Genomic DNA, 19,785 nt, shown 5'->3' with positions numbered 1-19,785 from the left:
TCTGAAAACAACATTTTTCATTTTCTCCATCTGTAAATAAGGCATGTAATTAGAAGCTCTGGTATACCATAATCGACATATGTAGTATTTACTTTATAGGTGAAATTACTTTGCAATTGTCAATTCCCTAGAAAAGATAAATACATATTTTAAAATTACTTCTATTTTTCTGTGTTTCTATCCTTTTTTTTTTTTTCTATGTTGTCCAGGCTAGAGTGCAGTAGCCATTCATAGCCATGATCATAGCACATTACAACCTTGAACTCCTGGCTCAAATGATCTTCCCGCCTCAGCCTCCCAAGCAGCTGGGATTAAAGGCACTTGCCGCCACACCTTCTTGTGTTTCTATCCTAATTTTTTTTTAACTTTTATTTTAGGTTCAGGGGTACATACAAAGGTTTGTTACATAGGTAAACTCACGCCACGGGGGTTTGCTGTACAGATTATTTCATCACCCAGGTATTAAGCCCAGTAAATTATCTTTCCTGCTCCTCTCCCTCCCCTCACCCTCCACACTCAAGTAGATTCCAGTGTCTGTTGTTCCCCTCTTTGTGTTCATGAGTTCTCATCATTTAGCTCCCACTTATAAGTGAGAACATGTGGTATTTGGCTTTCTGTTCCTGCATTAGTTTGCTAAGAACAATAGCCTCCAGCTCCATCCATGTTCCTGCAAAAGACATGATCTTGTTCTTTTTTGTGGCTGCAAAGTATTCCATGGTGCATATGCACTACATTTCTTTATCCAGTCTGTCACTGATGGGTATTTAGGTTGACTCTGTGTCTTTGCCATTGTGAACAGTGCTGCAGTGAACATTTGCATGCGTGTGGCTTTATGGTAAAATGATTTATACTCCTCTGGGTATATACCCACTAATTTTTTAAATATTTAAATTGACATTTAAAAAATTAATAGTCCAAAGTTATCCTTTTATATCCTTACTTATGAGATGAATTTATTGTAAAAAGAAGTGTTTAATAAGAATATAGTACACATCTCATAAATGCAGGATTGTAGACAAGCGTCAATAATGAGGACAGGTGACATTATTAGAAATGTAGCTATTTGATCCAATGTGGAATTTCCCAAGGCTTTGTAAAACCTAAAACCTTAAGGAAAACCCCAAGAAGTTAACAGAATATAAGACTTAAATGGGAAGAGAACCTCCAGGGTCCAGGTTCCTGTAAGAGTCCAACACAGCTCAATATGAAATCAGACTTGGCAAAACTATGCTATACCTACTACACTATAAAAAGGGTGGGTTGTGTTTCCATAGAACAGTCCCTCTAAGGGAGAACTTTCCAGACTTGACCTCATTTTGTATTAAACTGCCTCTTACTCTCATTTTACTATCTGTTCCTCATCCTGATACCGTGAGGCCAAAAAGTTCACACTCTTATTTTACAACTGAAAACCTGAAGTAAAATCAAAATGTATTCAAACTGCACACTCCTTGACTATTCACTGCGACAGCATCCCAACAGCTGAGTGAGTTGGCACTAGCTGTGCTCTCCTTTCAGTTACATCTTTCCCTGCGTCAAATTAAATGATTTTCTTACCCTACAGAGTAAAGACAATAGAAAATAAACACAAAGTGTCAAGGAAAAGAGTCAGTATCAGGATTAACAAATGATGTTGCTGAATATTTGCTGTAAAACTTAATGTGCACCTCTGGTCTGAGGGTTTTGTAATTTGGACACAACAGCAGTGTTCATTGGAATTTACTTACTGACACACACCACAGAGGATATTTTTGTCTCTGTCCTTGAAGCACGGTGAGGATACCACAGATGATACCATCTATTCCTTCCGCTTAGCTTATACAGTGTCAGGCATTCACGGAAAACTTTTTTTTGAGCACGTAATACGAGGCTGAATGAAACCTAGTCCCTGACTTCGTGAAACTGACAGTCGAGTGAGAAAGACAGATAAGCAAATCAAATTTCCATAGAAAGTGACAAGTTCTCTGCTGAAACCAGGCACACGATGCTAGAAGAACACAGGCAAGGGCAAATAAATCAGATGGGGTTGTCGGAAAAGGTTTCTCAGAGGAGCTGGTTTCTAAGCTGTCAGTCTCGGAGTTTAACCAGCTCTGACTCTGACTTCAATTCCAAGCACTCAGGTGAGAAAGTACTTCTTGACCCTACTTTTCTGAGTTCCTGACACTGTCACACCCAGATTTAGTACCTGTGTTCTAAGAGGCGGGGAAAGAAAGAAGGAAGGAAGGGAAGAAAGGGAGAAGTGGGGGAGGGAGAGAAGGAGGAAATGAGGGAGGGAGGGAGAGAGGGAGGAAGGCTGGAAAGAAGGAAGGAAGGAAGGAAGGAAAGAAGGAAGGAAGGGAGGGAGGGAGGGAGGCAGGCAAAAGCTCCATCATAGACAGGCTCCAGAAGTTGCTAGAGATGGTCAGGGGTATGAAGGGTGACCACTTGTGCCTGAGCAACCTGCATCCTCAACAAGAGTATAAAGTCTAGCCTATGACACCCTTTCTCTTTGTAAAGCAATGGCATAAGGAAATACAGTCTTCTTCAATCTGAGGAACCCTGGTGAGCCAAGCCAGTGAAATGTTGCCTCCTTCCACAAACAAGAGCAGTGAAATGAATGGCCAATTCCTGTGCACTCCCAGAAAATGAGGTCAGACTCATTTGCTAACTCCCCAAGGTGACTGACTTCTCCATGCAGAATACACCAAGTCTTCCACGTTCCCAGAGATGGAACCAATTTGTGATCCTCTTTTTTTTTTTTTTTTTTTTGAGGCAGAGTCTCACTCTGTCACCCAGGCTGGAGTACAGTGGCATGATCTCAGCTCACTGCAACCTCCACCTCCCTCCACAAGTGATTCTTGTGCCTCATCCTCCTCAGTAGCTGGGATTACAGATGCACACCACTACACCTGGCTAATTTTTTTTGTATTTTCTTAGTAGAAACGGGGTTTTCCCATGTTGCCTAGGCTGGCCTCGAACACCTGACTTCAAGTGATCTGCCCATTTCGACCTCCCAAAGTGTTGGGATTACAGGAGTGATCCCAACGCCCTGCCCCGTTTGTGATTCTGTTCTTGTCTCCTGGAACCAAAAACAGCACCTATCTCCTTTGGGATCCCATTCCCCACCCCGGGACTCCACCAAAGATCTGAAAATAAAGTGCAAGTCATTACCTTAGGTTGTCTTCCAGGGTCTCCTCATCCGAAGAGAAGGTCCCATTGCTGACACTCTGGTGAGAGTAACTCCTCTTCCCCACCAACTGTGCCCGGAACAACGAAGGGTCTTTCTTTTTCCTTTTGCCAAACAACTTCTTAAAGGGCTGGAATTTGCCTCCCTTCTTCTTGTCTGTGGATTATAAAATAAACACACGCTGCAGTGTGGCAGGGCTGCATTTCCAAGCCTAAGGAGCAAATTATAACCCAGCTGCCTCCAGCCAAAGGAGACAGGGCAAAGGGCGGCCATCAGCCTGAATGAGCAACCAAGCCCTGTGCCAGGAATGTCAGAGCCAGCCCCAGTGCAATCCATGCACGGTGAGGCAGAGCATGAGCCAAAGGCATGGTGAATCTTCTGTCCTCCAGGCTCCCAAGAAACATCTGGGGAGAACAACAAGAGGTTCCAAGTGGCCAGGGCATGGTGGCTCATACCTGTAATCCCAACACTTTGGGAGGCTGAGGTGGGAGAAGCATTTCAGCCCAGGAGTTTGCGACCAGCCTGGGCAACATAGTGAGATCCCATCTCTACAAAATATAAGAAAATTAGTCGGGTTGGTGGTGCACGCCTTTAGTCTCGGCTACTTAGGAAGCTGAGGCTGGAGGATTGATTGAGCCCGGGAAGTTGAGGCTGCAGTGAGCTGTGATCACACCACTGCACTCCAGTCTGAGCAACAGAGTGAGACCCTGTCTCAATAAATAAATAAATGAATAAATAAATAAATAAAATAAAAAAGAAAAAGAAAAGATTTCAAGCTTGATGGTGGCCAGCACAGCACCTCTTTGCACATGCAATAAGGCAGTGCCTGCTTTCTTTAACAAAGCAGATAGCCAAATGCCCTTCTCCATGGGAGATGCTGAGAAAAACACTTAAGTCAGATAGGTGGGTTTTTAAAAATATTTTTATCTTTATCTTACATATCTCCAGTTTGAGGATCATTCTGTTTTGGCCTTTATTAGATACAGAATATAACTGCCAACTCTTGGCGTAAGTTTTGCCCCCTAATTCCCTCTATCCCCATATATTTCCAGTTTATTTCCCCTGTCTCTTTTTAAAATCTACTATGAAGAGCCCCAAAGGAGTTGCTATGAACACCTTTCCATATATTACTTCATTAGTCAGGACCTAGGATTGCTGCCAACATTTGTTAGGGGCATTTTAGGTAATACCTTTCAGTCCTCCGCCTTTGGATACAAGTTCCTTCACATTATTCCACTCTCTCCTTGGAAAAGAAAGTGTAAGTCACCCTCTACCAGAAGCAGCATCTTCCTGGATTCTTCCTTTTTTTTTAAAGAAACTTAAAGAGCCACTTTTCTAGTGGTCTGACAACTATTTTAAGAAACTTTTTTTTTTTTTTTTTTTTGAGATGGCAGTTTCACTCTTGTCCCCCAAGCTAGAGTGCAATGGCACGATCTTGGCTCCCTGCAACCTCTGCCTCCCGGGTTCAAGTGATTCTTCTGTCTCAGCCTCCCGAGTAGCTGGGATCACAGGTGCCTGCCACCATGCCTGGCTAACTTTGTGTGTGTGTGTGTTTTTAGTAGAGATGGTGTTTCACCATGTTGGCCAGGCTGGTTTTGAACTCCTGACCTCAAATGATCTGCCCGCCTCGGCCTCCCAAAGTGCTGGGATTACAGGCGTGAACCACTGGGCCTGGCCTAAAAACATGTTTTAACCCTTACTATGTATCACGGCTCTAAGAACTTTATAAATACTAACTCACTTAATCCTCACAACAATCCTATTACGTTGACACTATTAATAACATGCTCATTTTACAGATGAGGAACCTGAGACATGAAAAGATAAAATAGCATGCCTATATCACAGGAAACATATCTTTGAAGAGGGAGTCTGAAGTTTTGAGAGAGAAGTAAAGATAGAAGCTCACAATGAGAACTGAAAAACACCTGCACAAAATGCACAGACACAACTCCCCTCACCTTCCACTCAGCTGACTATCAGAGGCCCCAGAGCTTTGCTGGCCAGATCCATAGAGGAATCCAGGCACACAAATGAGGTCAGTGAGGAAACAAGCCAGACATCTCATTTCCTCTGTGATCTTCAATTCTGGCCTTACTGAGATGTCACAGAAAATTTGAAGTGCTGCCAGATGTGGTGGCTCACGCCTGTAATCTCAGTTACTCGGGAGGCTGAAGTGGGAGGATCATTTGAGCCCGAGAGTTCAAGACCACCCTGGGCAATATGAGACCCCATCTCTAAAAAATAAAAAAAAGAAAAAGAAAATTTGAAGAGAAGAAGTGGTTCAAACTATTGTATCCTAAGCAGTGGCATAAGGTGCTGAGGATGCAGACAGAATAATAACCAATTACAAAAAGACAAATCATCTGGGAGCATTAGTACAGATGCAAACAGAGCCTCCAACATCAGTGGTCCCCAAAAACGATGTTGTGTCAGATCACATTTAAAGGAAAGGATATTTAAAACATATGAGATGCCTGCTATACATAGGCATTGTGCTAGGTGCATACAAAAAAAGAGTTAAATTTTTTTTACTGTGTATTATTTGGAAGACAGGAAAGTGTGTGATATAGTTTGGATGTTGTTCCCTCTAGATCTCATGTTGAATTGTAATCCCCAATGTTGGAAGTGGGGCTTGGTGGGAGGTGACTAGATCATGGGGGTGGATCCCTCATGGCCTGGTGCTGTCCTCGTGATATTGAGTGAGTTATTGTGAGATCTGGTTGCTTAAAAGTGTGGCACTTACAAAATTAGCCAGGTGTGGTGGCGTGTGCCTGTAGTCCCAGCTACTTAGGAGACTGAGGCAGGAGAATCACTCAAACCTGAAAGGTTGTAGTGAGCAGAGATCATGCCACTGTACTCCAGCCTGGGTGACACAGCGAGACTCTGTCTCAAAAAAAAAAAAAAAAAAAAAGTGGCACCTCCCTCTAACCTTGCTCCTGCTTTTGCCATGTGTCTTGCCTGTTCCTGCTTTGCCTTTCGCCCTGTAGAGCTCCCTGGAGCCTCCACAGAAGGCAAACAGATGTTGGCGCCATGCTTCCTGTACAGTCTGTAGAACTGTAGGCCAATTAATTTTTTTTTTTTTTTTTTTAAACTTTGCGACAGGGTCTCACTCTGTCGCCCTGGTTGGAGTGCAGTGGCACTATCTTGGCTCACTGTAATCTCCCGTGAGCCTTCTGGGTTCAAGCAATTCTCGTGCCTCAGCTTCCTGAGTAGCTGGGATTACAGGCATAGGCCATCCCCCGGTTAATTTTTATATTTTTAGTAGAGACGGGGTATCATTGTGTTGACCAGGCCGATCTCCAACTCCTGACCTCAATTAATCTGCCCACTTCGGCCTCTCAAAGTGCTGGGATTACAGGCATGAGCCACCGTGCCTGGCCACCTCTTTTCTTTATAAATTACCCAGTTTCAGGAATTTCTTTATAACAATGCAAGAACGGCCTAACACATCATCTAATACAATTGAGATATCATTTAAAAATGGTTTAAAAAAATGGAGGGTTTGATTTCAGAATGTTTGTATCTTTTCATTGGTTATTTATTCAGGAGTAAATATAGGCCAGTGACTTTCATGACAACAGCTACTTTAGGTTGTTATCCGTAAAATCTTCAATGAATAATATTTAAGAACTATAATCAGTAGTTTCTGAAGATCATCCAAGAGCATTAGGCATGTGTCAAAAGAATGTCCTTCCAAAGGTTGATTTTTTAAAATTTAAATTTAAAAACATTCTGTAAGGCACCACAGGTATCATTATTGCACTATTCTATAACTGATCTTTGGCAATGACTGATGTATTAATTGAAAACTTTCTCTACGACTGTCCGAGGCTGAAAACATGTAAACAATGCCTGCTTTCTAGTTTGGCAGCATCACGGTAAGTGGTCAAATGGCTATTTATATTATATTCCACTTATTTCCAAGGTAAAATTATTTTTCCTTTTCTATCAGTTGCCTTTTCACCACTAAATATCAAACTCCCAAATTTCTATCTTTTTAAAAATAATTTTTTTTACAATTGCTTCTTTTTTTACCCAACACTGCTCCTTGACTATAACCCCAAAATTTCTCATCAGAAATATTCTAAAACACAACAGCAACATTATAAGAATATCAATTATGACATTATTATCCCAGCCTGGATCTGCAGATTCAGCTTTTGAGATAAGCAGAGAATTGTAGATTATGTTAGAATTTATTGACTAGAAAAAAAGTTCATCACTGCCATAAAGTCAGGGGAATTTGATAATGTTCAGTTAAGCTTTAATTTGAGTTAACTCTAAACAAAGATATTAAATTATAGTTTTCTAAACAGTTTACTCATCTATTTAACCAACAGGTAATCTCTGCATGTCAGCTAAGAGGGTTGATGAGGTCCTCTGTGTCACCTCACTGTTGTGAATGGTGGCATCTACTATATAAACTATTTGCTGCGCTGGTCATATTGTCGGGGGAAACAGAAAGTGAACAGGCTCCGGAAGGAGCTGAATACACACACAAGGATGAGAAAAAGGCTGGGAGAGGGTGCCATCATTTGGAAGCCTTAGTTCTGAGAACTGGGAGGGTTTTGGCAGCAAAGAATGGCCTCCTTCAGGTGGCCCATTTATAGAGCTAGCCTACTTGAAGACTGTTTAACAAAAAGGCTCCCTATCATTCTGTGTCACACTTAATATGGGAAATAACTTGACACAAGTACACACGCATCACCCTGGAAAATGGAACAAAGTCCAAGTGTCAGACAGTGCACTTATAATCACATGGGAACGCTGTTTCAGCAATGCCTTAGTTATTATCAGGAAGGTAAATGAACAGTAAAACCTAACTGGATTCTCCACCCAACAACCAATCCTTCTTACCATAAGAAAAAAAGAGGTTCTAAGTACTACAAACACCAATTTCCCTTCAAAGGAGGACTCAGAACATAGATGCTATTGTTAAAACTCTGCTCCAAAGTCTTATTAGTGTTTGGTGACATCTCATTTATGAAAAATAATTTCCCCTTCCTCATTTCCAAAATTAGTAATACACTTTCCACCAGAAATATCTTTAACTCTTAAATAAATTTAAAAGTGTATTTAATGGTTATTTTATTATTGACTGTGGCACTTGATGAATTTTCTAGCATTGACCTCACAAAAAAACTCAGAAATTACATTTCAGCCCATCCTACATTCAGGCAGCAAAACTTAAGTGACATTAATAGGAAATAAAATTTTATAAACTAGGGAAGGAGTTATACTCTTATTTGATTTCCCAATTGATATTCTCGAATATAAGACCTCTCAGGTCAAAAAAGCAAGTTCTCAAAGCTCTACAATCCTATGTTGCATGACCATTATGAAAACCTAAGCATGTGTCTATTAGCAACCACTAGATAAACTATTTTATGATCAGTTTATGACGCTGGGGGAGTATTAGCAGTTTGTCTTCACAGAATCAACTGGTTTAAGTGCATGGTCATCAGTAGCAGCTATTTTCTTGATAAATAACAACTGCTGATGTGAATGTTTTTGTGGTACACAGATGGGGCCTAAAAGATGGAAGCAATTTTAACAATGTAGTGAAACACAGCACTTCTGCAATGCTAATGGGAAATATTCCAGAACAACTGCCATACAGAAGTATAGTTTAGCAAAGTGTTCTCCAACATTGTAGTATTTAAGATGGCATTTTTGACTTTAACAACATAAAATTTACTTTTGTTAGGTGGTTGGGCAGTGGGAAGAAGGGGACAGGAGGGAAGAAATGTCACTATCAATTTATTTGTTCTCACTGCAGCTCTAGTTAAGGGTTAAGTATGTGGGTCCCAGAGACAAGAGGACTTGTCTTAAATCCTGATCCCATCTTTTACTAGCTATGAAACATCTGCTTACCAGCCTCTCTAGAAATTTGCCATCTTAAGCTGTAAGATAGAATTTATAGGAAAAAAGGCAGTGTTTGCCACATTTTCTTAATCTTTCAGCATTTTTCTGTTGTAATTTTCCATATGAAAGTACTTATATATGCATCTATACTGCTTCAGGGATCACAGTAATTTTCATTTTTTAAGTACTGAATTGAATTAATTTATTTTCATCATCCAATAATTACTTCAGTTCTTTTTTTTTTCACTTAAAAAAGTGATCATTATCCATTATTTCAAGGGTATAATTACATACCATTTGATGGCTGCATCATCGTAATTACTAGTTTATATAGAAGATTCTAAAAATTAAAAATCACTAGGCAAGTCAAGCAAATCTGATTCATTTTCCATTTGTCATAAAGATGCAATTCCTACATTTTAGTTTCTAAACCTAAAATAATGAAAGCATCCAATTCCTCTGCACTGGATTTCTAGGATATGCTTCCGAGTGAGGAACAGAAATGTGCTATGAGAGTCCCTTTTAAGCATCATAAATGTCTTACTCTGGGATTTATCAGAATGTGCCCTATGGGTTGGTACCAGTACATTTTTGAGAATCCAGGAAAAATAAAGTTAAATCTGTTTGTTTTCTATGGGACCTTTCGGAGTCTTTAATATGCCATTATCACATTTGCTCTCCAGAAGAGCGGAGGATATGCGAGGCTTCCTAAACTTGTTTGGAATTTCAGCCTCAGAAGCCTTGTTTGGCTGTGGAAACTTGACTTTCTCAACAACCAGTGAGACTAGGGTTCCTGTGAACACACTTTGGGAAACAGCCTTCATTATTTCTTTCAAACATCTTTTCTTTTCTTTTCACATACACACACACACCCCTCTCCTCTATACCCCTGAGCACACTGCTCAGTAAAGATGAATGAGTTGACAAGCATTTTGGACTACTTTGGTTAAATAATGTTTATTTCAACTTCTGATTTCAAACATGTATACAACAATGGCCTGAATCCTATAATTTTACTAAGGAGAATTTTGTGATCCTTTTCTTAGCTCTGGAATATCTGAATACTTCTGAGAAGAAACTGCTAAGAAAAATGACTAGACATACACTGGCACGCACAAGTCCTCTGTGGCTGGCAGAGTTTTGCTGGGCCCCATAATCCCAGCACATTTCTGTTATGACGGAGGAGCTGGCCACATGTCAGATAGGCTGTGCTCCCCAGGGCCATGCTATGGCAAGACTGAGGACTGAGACTCTACTTCCAGGAAACATGAGGGAAGGTGAGCATGGCAGCTTTTCCAGTGACAAGAGGAAAGAAGAAACGGTTTTCTCTTTTTCTGGGGGAAGTGTGGAGGAAATTGTTATGGGAAGTCATGGACTCTGAACAGAGGGACCTGCTGAAGCCATGACAGAAGAACATAAATTGTGAAGATTTCATGGACATTTGTTAGTTCTCCAAGTTAATACTTTTATAATTTCTTACACTTGTCTTTACTGCAATCTCTGAACATAAATTGTGAAGATTTCATGGACATTTATCACTTCCCCAATCAATACTCTTATAATCTCCTATGCCTGTCATTACTTTAATCTCTTAATCCCGTCATCTTCATAAACTGAGGATGTATGTCGCCTCAGGACCCTGTGATGATTGCATTAACTGCACAAATTGTTCGTAAAGCATGTGTGTTTGAACAATATGAAATCTCGGCACCTTGAAAAAGGAACAGGATAACAGTGATGTTCAGGGAACAAGGGAGATAACCACTGGGCCTGACTGCCTGGGAGCCAGGCAGGACAGAGCCATATTTCTCTTATTACTGAAAATGGGTAAGAGAAATATTGCTGAATTCTTTCCCCAGTAAGGAATATTAATAATTAACAGCCCTGGGAAAAGAATGCATGGGGGGGGGAGCCTCTAAAATAGCCGCTCTGGGGGTGTGTGTGCCTTATGCAGTTGCAGATAAGGGATGAAACACGTCCTGGTCTCCTGCAGCGCCCCCAGGCTTGCTGGGATTAGGAAATTCCAGCCTGGCGAATTCTAGTCAGACCAGTTCTCTCTCTTGAACCCTGTTAAGATGTTTATCAATGACAATGCATGCACAGCAGGACATGGAAGTTCATTAGAGATTCTAGTTTTGCCCCGACCTTGTGATCTTACCCTGACCTACTGCCTTGTGATCTTTTGTTGCCCCCGAAGCATGTGATCTCTGTGACCCACACTCTATTCGTACACTCCCTCTCCTTTGAAAATTACTAATAAATCTTGCTGGTTTTACGGCTCAGAGGACATCACAGAACCTGTTGACATGTGATGTCTCCCCTGGACACCCAGCTTTAAAATTTCTCTCTTTTGTACTCTTTCCCTTTATTTCTCAGACTGGCCAACACTTAGGGAAAATAGAAAAGAACCTACGTTGAAATACTGGGGGCTGGTTCCCCCGATAGATATTCACTGGTGTGCTGATTCAGAAAATGAAGAGACAAGATCACTATTCTTTTAGAAGGTGTAGGAGGTCCCTAAACAGATGGTGAGAGGCCCAGGGGCAGCAGAGACTGTGGCTTGCACAAGTCAGGGGTCAGAGGCAGAGAACATGGGGACCAGCCCCTTTCAGGGAATACCAGGTCCTGGACATTTAGGTGCATAGGCTATGGCATACGTGGTGTTATGTGGTATATGTGGTTAGGCTTCTAACACAGGACTAAAACGTGGATTTGCTTCCTTTTCAATGTGATGAAATTCTCTCTCTTCTTTTTTTTTAAGCATAAGGTAGACTTTATTCAGGGAGACTACTATAATGGGGTTTTGTAGTAGGGGAGTGATATGATTTAGCTCTGTCCCCATTCAAATCTCATGTTGAACTGTGATCCCGAGTGTTGGAGGTGGGGCCTGGTGGGAGATGGCTGAACCATAGGGGCAGATTTCTCCCTTGCTGTTCTTTTGATAGTGAGTGAGTTCTCATAAGATCTGGTGGTTTAAAAGTGTGTATCATTTTTCCCTTCGCTCTCTCTCTCCTGTCAGCATGTGAAGATGTGCCTGTTTCCCCTTTGCCTTCTGCCATGATTGTAAGTTTCCTGAGGCCTCCCCAGCCATGCCTTCTGTACATCCTGTAAAACTGTGAGTCAATTAAACCTCTTTTCTCCATAAATTACCCAGTCTCAGGTATGTCTTTATAGCAGTGTGAGAACAGACTAACACATAGAGAGAGATCGGGGACAACTCAACGTGATGAAATTCTACTCATTCTTCAAGACCTATGTCCTTAAAGTTTTCCCAAGCCCTCAACTCCAGTGATAATTCATCACACCGTCCTCCAGCTTCTTTGTGCTTTGCTCATGCTTCTCTTGTGCCAGCCCATGTGTGAATTCATCTTTAAAAAATATTTTTAAAATATTCCTTCCAAATTTCATATTTTAAAGTCCTAACTCCCAGCACCTCCAAATGCAAATATTTGGAGATAGGGTCTTTAAAAGGTAATTAAGTTAAATAAGCTAGGTAGGGTGGGCCCTAATCCAATACGACAGGTGCTCTCATAAGAGGAGATTAGGAGACAGACACATACTGAGGGAAGGCAATATAAAGACATAGGATAAGATGGCCATCTACAAACCAAGGAAAGAGGCCTCAGAAGGAATCATTGCTGCCAACACCTTGATCTTGAACTTTTGCCTCCAGAACTACAAATATATAAATTTGTGTTGTTTAAGCTGCCTAGTCTGTGGTACTTTCTTATGGCAGCCCTCACAAACTAATACACCATGTTATAGATGTGTGACATTTAAGAGATGACTTTGGACCTGCTGTTTTGTAACTGTGCCTTTGCACCTTTACACATTTTCTTCTACCTGGAATGACTTTCTCCTTTGCCTAGAGAACTCCTAGCCACTCCCCGCAAACACAATCCAGGTGTCACATTCTCTAGAAAGCCTGCCTTGAACACTTTGGCTAGAAAGAATGACTCTTTCTTCTGTCCTCTGCTTGTGCATAGTACAGACATCTACCACAACAGCACAAAGAGTGTAGTAGTCCCTCCTAGACTTCGAGTTCCCTGGGTCTTCCAGGGACTGTGCCTTGTGTGTCTCTGCATCTGCAGCACCCATGATAATGCCTGACACAAACCAGACACTCAACAACAGACGCTCAACAACATAGACCCATTCCCTCTTCCCTTAGGGCCAGATGTGTTTTGGAAATCAGAATTTTTCCAACTCTATACAGGTATATTCAGAAACTCATGGGGTCTATGACAGCACTTTAATAATCAAAGTGCAACATTTTAGGAAAACAGCAGTATTCACATTAAGCTTTGCTAACAAATAAATTTGTGTTAAACTTACAAAGGACTTTTGGGATTTTGAAAGTACAGATAAAGGACAGTGATCTCTTAATGCTCTAGAGTCAGTCCTGCAATCACCCTTGTTCTGAAAGTGCAAATTTGTTTCAACGTGATTGGCATATGTTATCTCACCCTGTGAGAAACAGTAGGTCAGGAGTGTCCAGTCTTTTGTTTTCCCTGGGCCACACTGGAAGAAGAACTGTCTTGGGCCACACATAAAATACACTAACACTAACGATAGCTATAAAAATAAATCACAAAAAAATCTTATAATGTTTTAAGAAAGTTTATGACTTTATGTGGGGCTGGCTGCATTCAAAGTCATTCTGGGCTGCATGTGGCCTCCAGGCCACAGGTTGGACAAGTTTACACTAGGAGAATGTAGAAAACTGCACCCAGCTGAACTGAAGTGTGTAGAAATAAGACAAAACACATACATACATAACCCCAAATATCTTCTGGATACTTCAGATCACTAAGGTATCCAGTGATTATGAAATATGCCTATGCCCATCAACATGCAGTGTTACAGGTTTCTGTCCGATTTCAGATGACTCTTCTTCCATCACCGCACAAATTGCAACCCTTCCAACATCCAAGTCCACAGGCAAATTTCAGGACTTTTTCAAGGCAAAGTGTCATATTTATTGTACTGACATATTTCTTAACCATCTGACATGTACAAAACTGAGCTACATTTTTCATTAGGTTCCTATCCTTTTTAGTATGTGACTTTTTTTAGTACGGTGACTCTTTTGGGTATAATGCTACATTCCCCATTTCCCCATAAGCCCTGTAGTTTTCATTTCATGATTTTGCAAAGTATGTGGATTTTTAGCAATGCATATATGGCTTTATAGCAGAGCTGACTATATGCGCCTAAATAGAATCTCCTGAAATAGGTTTGTACTTACCTAGGTCTAGGCAAGGACTTATCAATAAAAATAACAACTCTTTGGCTGTTTATTATCCTCTCCTTCCCCATCTCTCAAAACCATATCAATTTTTAATTTTTCTAGTTTTATTCCACTCTGTTAGAACCTCCTTTTACATATGTTTCATAATTCACAGGAGAAATAAAATAACGTTTAGAAACAGTAACAGGGGGCCAGGTGTGGTGGCTCATGTTTGTAATCCTAGCACTTTGGGAGGCTGAAGTGGGCAGATCACTTGAGGTCAGGAGTTTGAGACCAGCCTCGCCAATATGGTAAAACCCCATTTCTATAAAAATACAAAAATTAGCTGGATGTGGTGGTGGGCACCTGTAATCCAAGCTACTCGGGAGGCTGAGGCAGGAGAGTCACTTGAACCCAGGAGGCAGAGGTTGCCGAGATTGCACTATTGCACTCCAGCCTGGGTGACAGAGTGTGACTCCGTCTCAAAAATAAAAATAAAAAAAAAGAAGCAGTAACAGAAGCGGAGATATTTTTAATGTGAAGCCTCAGTGTTTGGCGACATTTCTCCCACATGCTAGAAGATGTGTGGGTTGTGTTTCCTTCCACTGCCGGTTTCCGCCACCGCTTGAGTTTCAGAGGGTGCGATGAATCAATGACTGACTTTGGGTGGAAAATACTGGCAGGGGAGCTGCCTGCTATCTCGCCTTGCAGAATCAGTGTGGTAACAAACTACCTCAGCAAAGGATACCTTTACACGAAGGCCGAACACATTAAAATCATGTCAGTTCTACACAGAGTATTGAACACCCAACAGCTGTAGGATCACTGCTGGGCCCTGCTGGCTATGGTGATGGACAAAACAAAACTTTCAAGGACATCTGAGGGATTTCAGAGAAACAGAACCAGCAGGAGGTAGAGAGGGAGAGAGGGATGGATGGATGGATGCATGGATGGATGGATGGATAGATAGACAGATAGACAGAAAGACAGACAGACAGATGATAAACTGCAAGGAGCTGGCTCATACTAAGGCCTGGCTAAGCAAGTCTGAAATCCATAGGGCAAAATTATCAGGAAGAATAGGCTGGATTCACAGCCATGAACTGAAGCTGCTGTCCGAAGGCAGAATGTATTTTCTCAGGAAAGCTTCTGCTCTGCTTTTAAAACCTTTCAATGTATTGAATCAGGCCCACCCAGATGATCTCAAGTAATCTCCCTTACTTAAAGTCAACTGATTGTGGACTTTCATTACACCTATAAAATACATTCACAAGAGCTCAATTAAACAACATTACAGTTTCATTAAATAACTGGGGACTATATCCCAGCCAAGTTGACATATCGAAAAGATCATCACACTCCACCCTTTGTCAACTTGGCATCCATACACATGTCCTTAAACAATACTTAATCTCCAAGTTTTTAATAAAGTCAATAAGAAAGTTATCCTTTCACCAACATGATACAAGTATCCCACCTACATCTGAAATCACACTAACCCATTCCCCCAGAAGAGGATGCAAAGTCCTTGGGTGGCGTTCACACTTCTCTGATATTCTGCAACTTAAACACTGCGAGAGAAAGTTAACTATCATTACCATATCTTATGTTAGATAAGTGGATAAGAGAGGGAAGAAAACAAAAATGTTTGGTTAATATATATGCAAACACATTCATAACAAAATAAGGAAGAAACACTCATAACTCAGAGTCCTTGCTTCTGCAACCAGGCATGTGGTCATGGCAGATCCTTATAGCTATTTTCCTCTGCTAACCATTCTATATTCCTTATCCCTCAGCAAAAACCTCAGTTGCTTGTGATTCTTTGCTTGGTGGGAAGCCTGAAACCTGCATCCCTGAGGAATCTGGGCCATTAGCCATCCTCAATTGGGTTCTGATTGTTATTGTTTTCCATTGCCTTTTATCACAGGACTTGGGAGTGCTAAAAGGCCCTAAGGGATCTCCTGTATTTTAGACAAGCTCTACCTCACCTCCATTGCACAGCAGCAGCTTACACTTAGAAATCAGGACCAATCACCCCAGCCTATCCAGCAACCCCCTGCTTTGCCTGTTGACTGAGAGGCAGGAGCCAAAGGGGTCGGATGACAGTCTCAGCTTCCAGTTCAATGGAATCACTGTCCCTCCCTTTGGAACCAAGTCTCTAAGGATGGAAAACAACAATTTTCATAGTGGATCACTGGAGTGATAGTAAAGGGAGCCATTCTTGTTTCTACCCCTTGATTCCCGGACCTGTAACCAAGTACTCCATTTTTCTAAGAGAAAGAGAATGAGTTATGTTTTTAAATAACTTCTTTTCTTTTTCCTCCTTTCCCCCTGTTCCCCACCTCCTACTTTTTGCTTTAGAAATGCAGTTATAACCTTTACCTTCCCCTCACTAGGCACTCCCTACAGGGCAAGCTTATCTATGTGCTTGCTTAGAAGCTCTAGAATTTGAGCTCTCCCACCAGGAGATGGCCTCAAGAGACAACAGTCAATTTACAACCTGAAGTGTGCCCTCAACGGAATTCTCTCCCACCTAGAGAGGATCTCAAGGCAACAGCCTCCTTACAACCTAGTTCTGCCCACAACGGTGCCAGCTCGACCATCCGGTAGATGAAGTGAGTCATGCAGACCCCACATCAGCTTGCTCCCTCCCCTGCATGCCATTCATGTCAAGTCCCACTTTAAAAGCCCCTGCTCTTTGCCCCAAAAGGGAAGCAGTACCCTTTAAGGCAGGAGCTTGTACCTCTTCCTGTAAGCTAAGCTTTGGAATAAATTCACTTTCTTCATACCAGACTCGCTCTTGTTAATTGAACTCTGCAAGTGGTGAGTGACTGAATCTGTATTTTAGTTGCAGACCCATGAATCCTGACTATGAGAGAAAGAGTGCCATATACTGGATTCAGACTTAGAGCATATATGGTTGGGTAATATTTTGGTGAACATTACATGGGACACAAATATCTTAAAATCTTTGCCCATTCAGAGAGATGTATCCACATACCTCTTCCCAAAGACCTTTCTGTCACAATTTTCCAATTGTATTCCTTCCAAATCTCTGACTGCCCAGTCTATGAATTGGTATGGACCTGTACCTCTGGCCATTTTACCTTCCAAGCAAGATGAACAATCAGATGCACTGCTCAAAGCTCTACCCACTGGGGGGATTTCCCTTCACCACTGTCCTGCAGGGCTGTCCCAGAATGGGGCTACAGCATTATCACTTTTGGGTGGTGCCTGCATTATTGTGCAGAACCAACTTTAAACAGGCCTGAGTTTTCTCTCCCTCAGTCAACTAGACACAGGGAACTCCCACAAGGCCTGCAAACCAAAACGTATCTGAGACAAGTCTCAATCAATTTAGAAGTTTATTTTGCCAAGGTTAAGAACATGCTCATGACAAAGCCTCAGGAGGTGCTGAGAACATGTGCCCAAGCTGGTTGGGTTATAGCTTGATTTTAGACACTTTAGAAGCTACAAGCAGACATCAATCAATACAGTAAAAGTGCACATTGGTTTGGTCTGGAAAGGCAGACAACTCAAAGTGGGGAGGCACCTTCAGGTCATAGGTGGATTCAAAGATTTTCTGACTGGCAATTGGTTGAAAGAGTTAAGTTATCATCTAAAGTCTTGGAATCAACAGAAAGGAATGGCTGGGTTAAGATAAGGAGTTGTAGAGGCTAAGTTTCTTCTTATGCAGATGAAGCCTCCTCGTAGACTAGATGGTAAATGTTTCTTTTCTTTTCCTTTCTTTTTTTTGAGACAGAGTCTCACTCTGTCGCCAGGCAGATCAATGGTGCGATCTAGGCTCACTGCAACCTCCGCCTCCTAGGTTCAAGCAATTCTCATGCCTCAGCCTCCCAAGTAGCTGGGACTACAGGTGCATGCTACCATGCCCGGCTAATTTTTGTATTTTAAGTAGAGACAGAGTTTCACCATGTTGGCCAGGATGGTCTCGATCTCTTGATCTCATGATCCGCCTGCGCTGGCCTCCCAAAGTGCTGGGATTACAGGCATGAGCCACCATGCCTGGCCAATGTTTCTTATCAGACTTAAAAAGGCACCAGACTCTCAGTTAATCTCTCCTGAATCAGAAAAAGACCTGGAAGGTGAAGGAGAACCTCTACAGAATGTAGATTTCCCCCACAAGAGACAGTTTTGCAGGACTTTGCACTTTATGAATGTGGTAGCACAATCACAGCTTACTGCAGCCTTGACCTCCCGAGCTCAAGCAATCCTCCCACCTCATCCTCTGGAGTAGCTGGGACGACAGGTGTGTGCCACCAAGCCCAGCTAATTTTTTTTTTTTTTTTTTTGTAGAGACAAGGTCTCATTATGCTGCCCAGGCTGGTCTCAAACTCTTGGGTGCAAGCAATCCTCCTGCCTCAGCCTCACAAAGTGCTAGGACTACAGGTGTTAGCCACTGCACCCAGTCTGCAGGGCCATTAAAAAATCCATCAAGGCTGGGCACGGTGGCTCATGCCTGTAATCCCAGCACTTTGGGAGGCCAAGGCAGGTGGATCACCTGAGTTCAGGAGTTTGAGATCAGCCTGGCCGGTATGGTAAAACCTCATTTCTACTAAAAATACAAAAATTAGCCAGGTGTGGTGGTGGGTACCTATAATCCCAGCTACTTGGGGGGCTGAAACCTGAGAACTGCTTGAACCCAGGAGGTGGAGGTTGCAGTGAGCTGAGATCACACCACTGCACTCCAGACTGGATGACAGAGTAAGACTCCATCTCAAAAAAAAAAAAAAAAAGAACATCAAAATATACTACAGGGTAAAACACTTCCATTTCTTTCAAAGCCCGCTATCTGTTATTTTGTAATGTATCTTATTGCCTCAAAGAGTCTGTTCCATTAGTCTTAAGATCTCTGTTTTAACGTTAACGCTGGTCAGTTGTGCCTGAATTCCAAAGGGAGAAGGGTATAATGAGGTATGACTGCACCCCCCTCCCTTCCCATAATGATCTGAACTAGTTTTTCAGTTTTACTTTGGAATGCCCTTGGCCAAGAAGGGGTCCATTCAATCTGTTGGGGGACTTAGAATTTTATTTTTGGTCTACATTCCACAGATATGGGTTGAGAGAAAGAAGGTAATGTAGCAAGAATGAGGACCATGGACATTTGGGCCACTTCCTGTTCAGCTTAAATGTGCCCTCAGGGCCTGCTCAAGCCAGATCTCACGTAGACACCACTCCCATTTGATGATGGAGTACTGCTGTGCATTCCTAACTTTATGGTGTAGTGGGTCAGACAATGCCCAGTTCAGAGTAGGCAGCTCAGGCTTCATGGACACTTCGTGGCCCATGGTTAAGCATTCAGTCTCTATTAATATTCATAACTGGGCCAAAGTTGTTCCTTAAAAGGAGAGTAGTTGTATTAGTTCATTTTCATGTTGCTGATAAAGACATACCCGAGACTGGGCAATTTACAAAAGAAAGAGGTTTAATGGACTCACAGTTCCATGGGGCTGGGGAGGCCTCACAATCATGGCAAAAGGTGAAAGGCACATCTCAC

The 19,785-nt window shown here is 41.9% G+C and overlaps 1 protein-coding gene across 4 annotated transcripts in view; it reads right to left on the bottom strand.

The window, feature by feature from the left end:
- CRACD (capping protein inhibiting regulator of actin dynamics) overlaps positions 1 to 19,785 on the bottom strand; it is a 278,246-nt gene that overhangs the window by 53,137 nt on the left and 205,324 nt on the right. For all 4 annotated transcript variants that reach the window (XM_009207055.4, XM_017958805.3, XM_021938599.2 and 1 more), the window contains one exon: positions 3,151 to 3,322. The gene's annotated coding sequence lies outside the window, so the exon portion shown is untranslated. The remainder of the gene's footprint in view (positions 1 to 3,150; positions 3,323 to 19,785) is intronic.

Source organism: Papio anubis, chromosome 3 (genome assembly GCF_008728515.1).
Source record: "Papio anubis isolate 15944 chromosome 3, Panubis1.0, whole genome shotgun sequence".
Lineage (NCBI taxonomy): Eukaryota > Metazoa > Chordata > Mammalia > Primates > Cercopithecidae > Papio > Papio anubis.
Note: the sequence above shows the minus strand (reverse complement) of the source record. Positions and strands in the feature narration are given on the sequence as shown.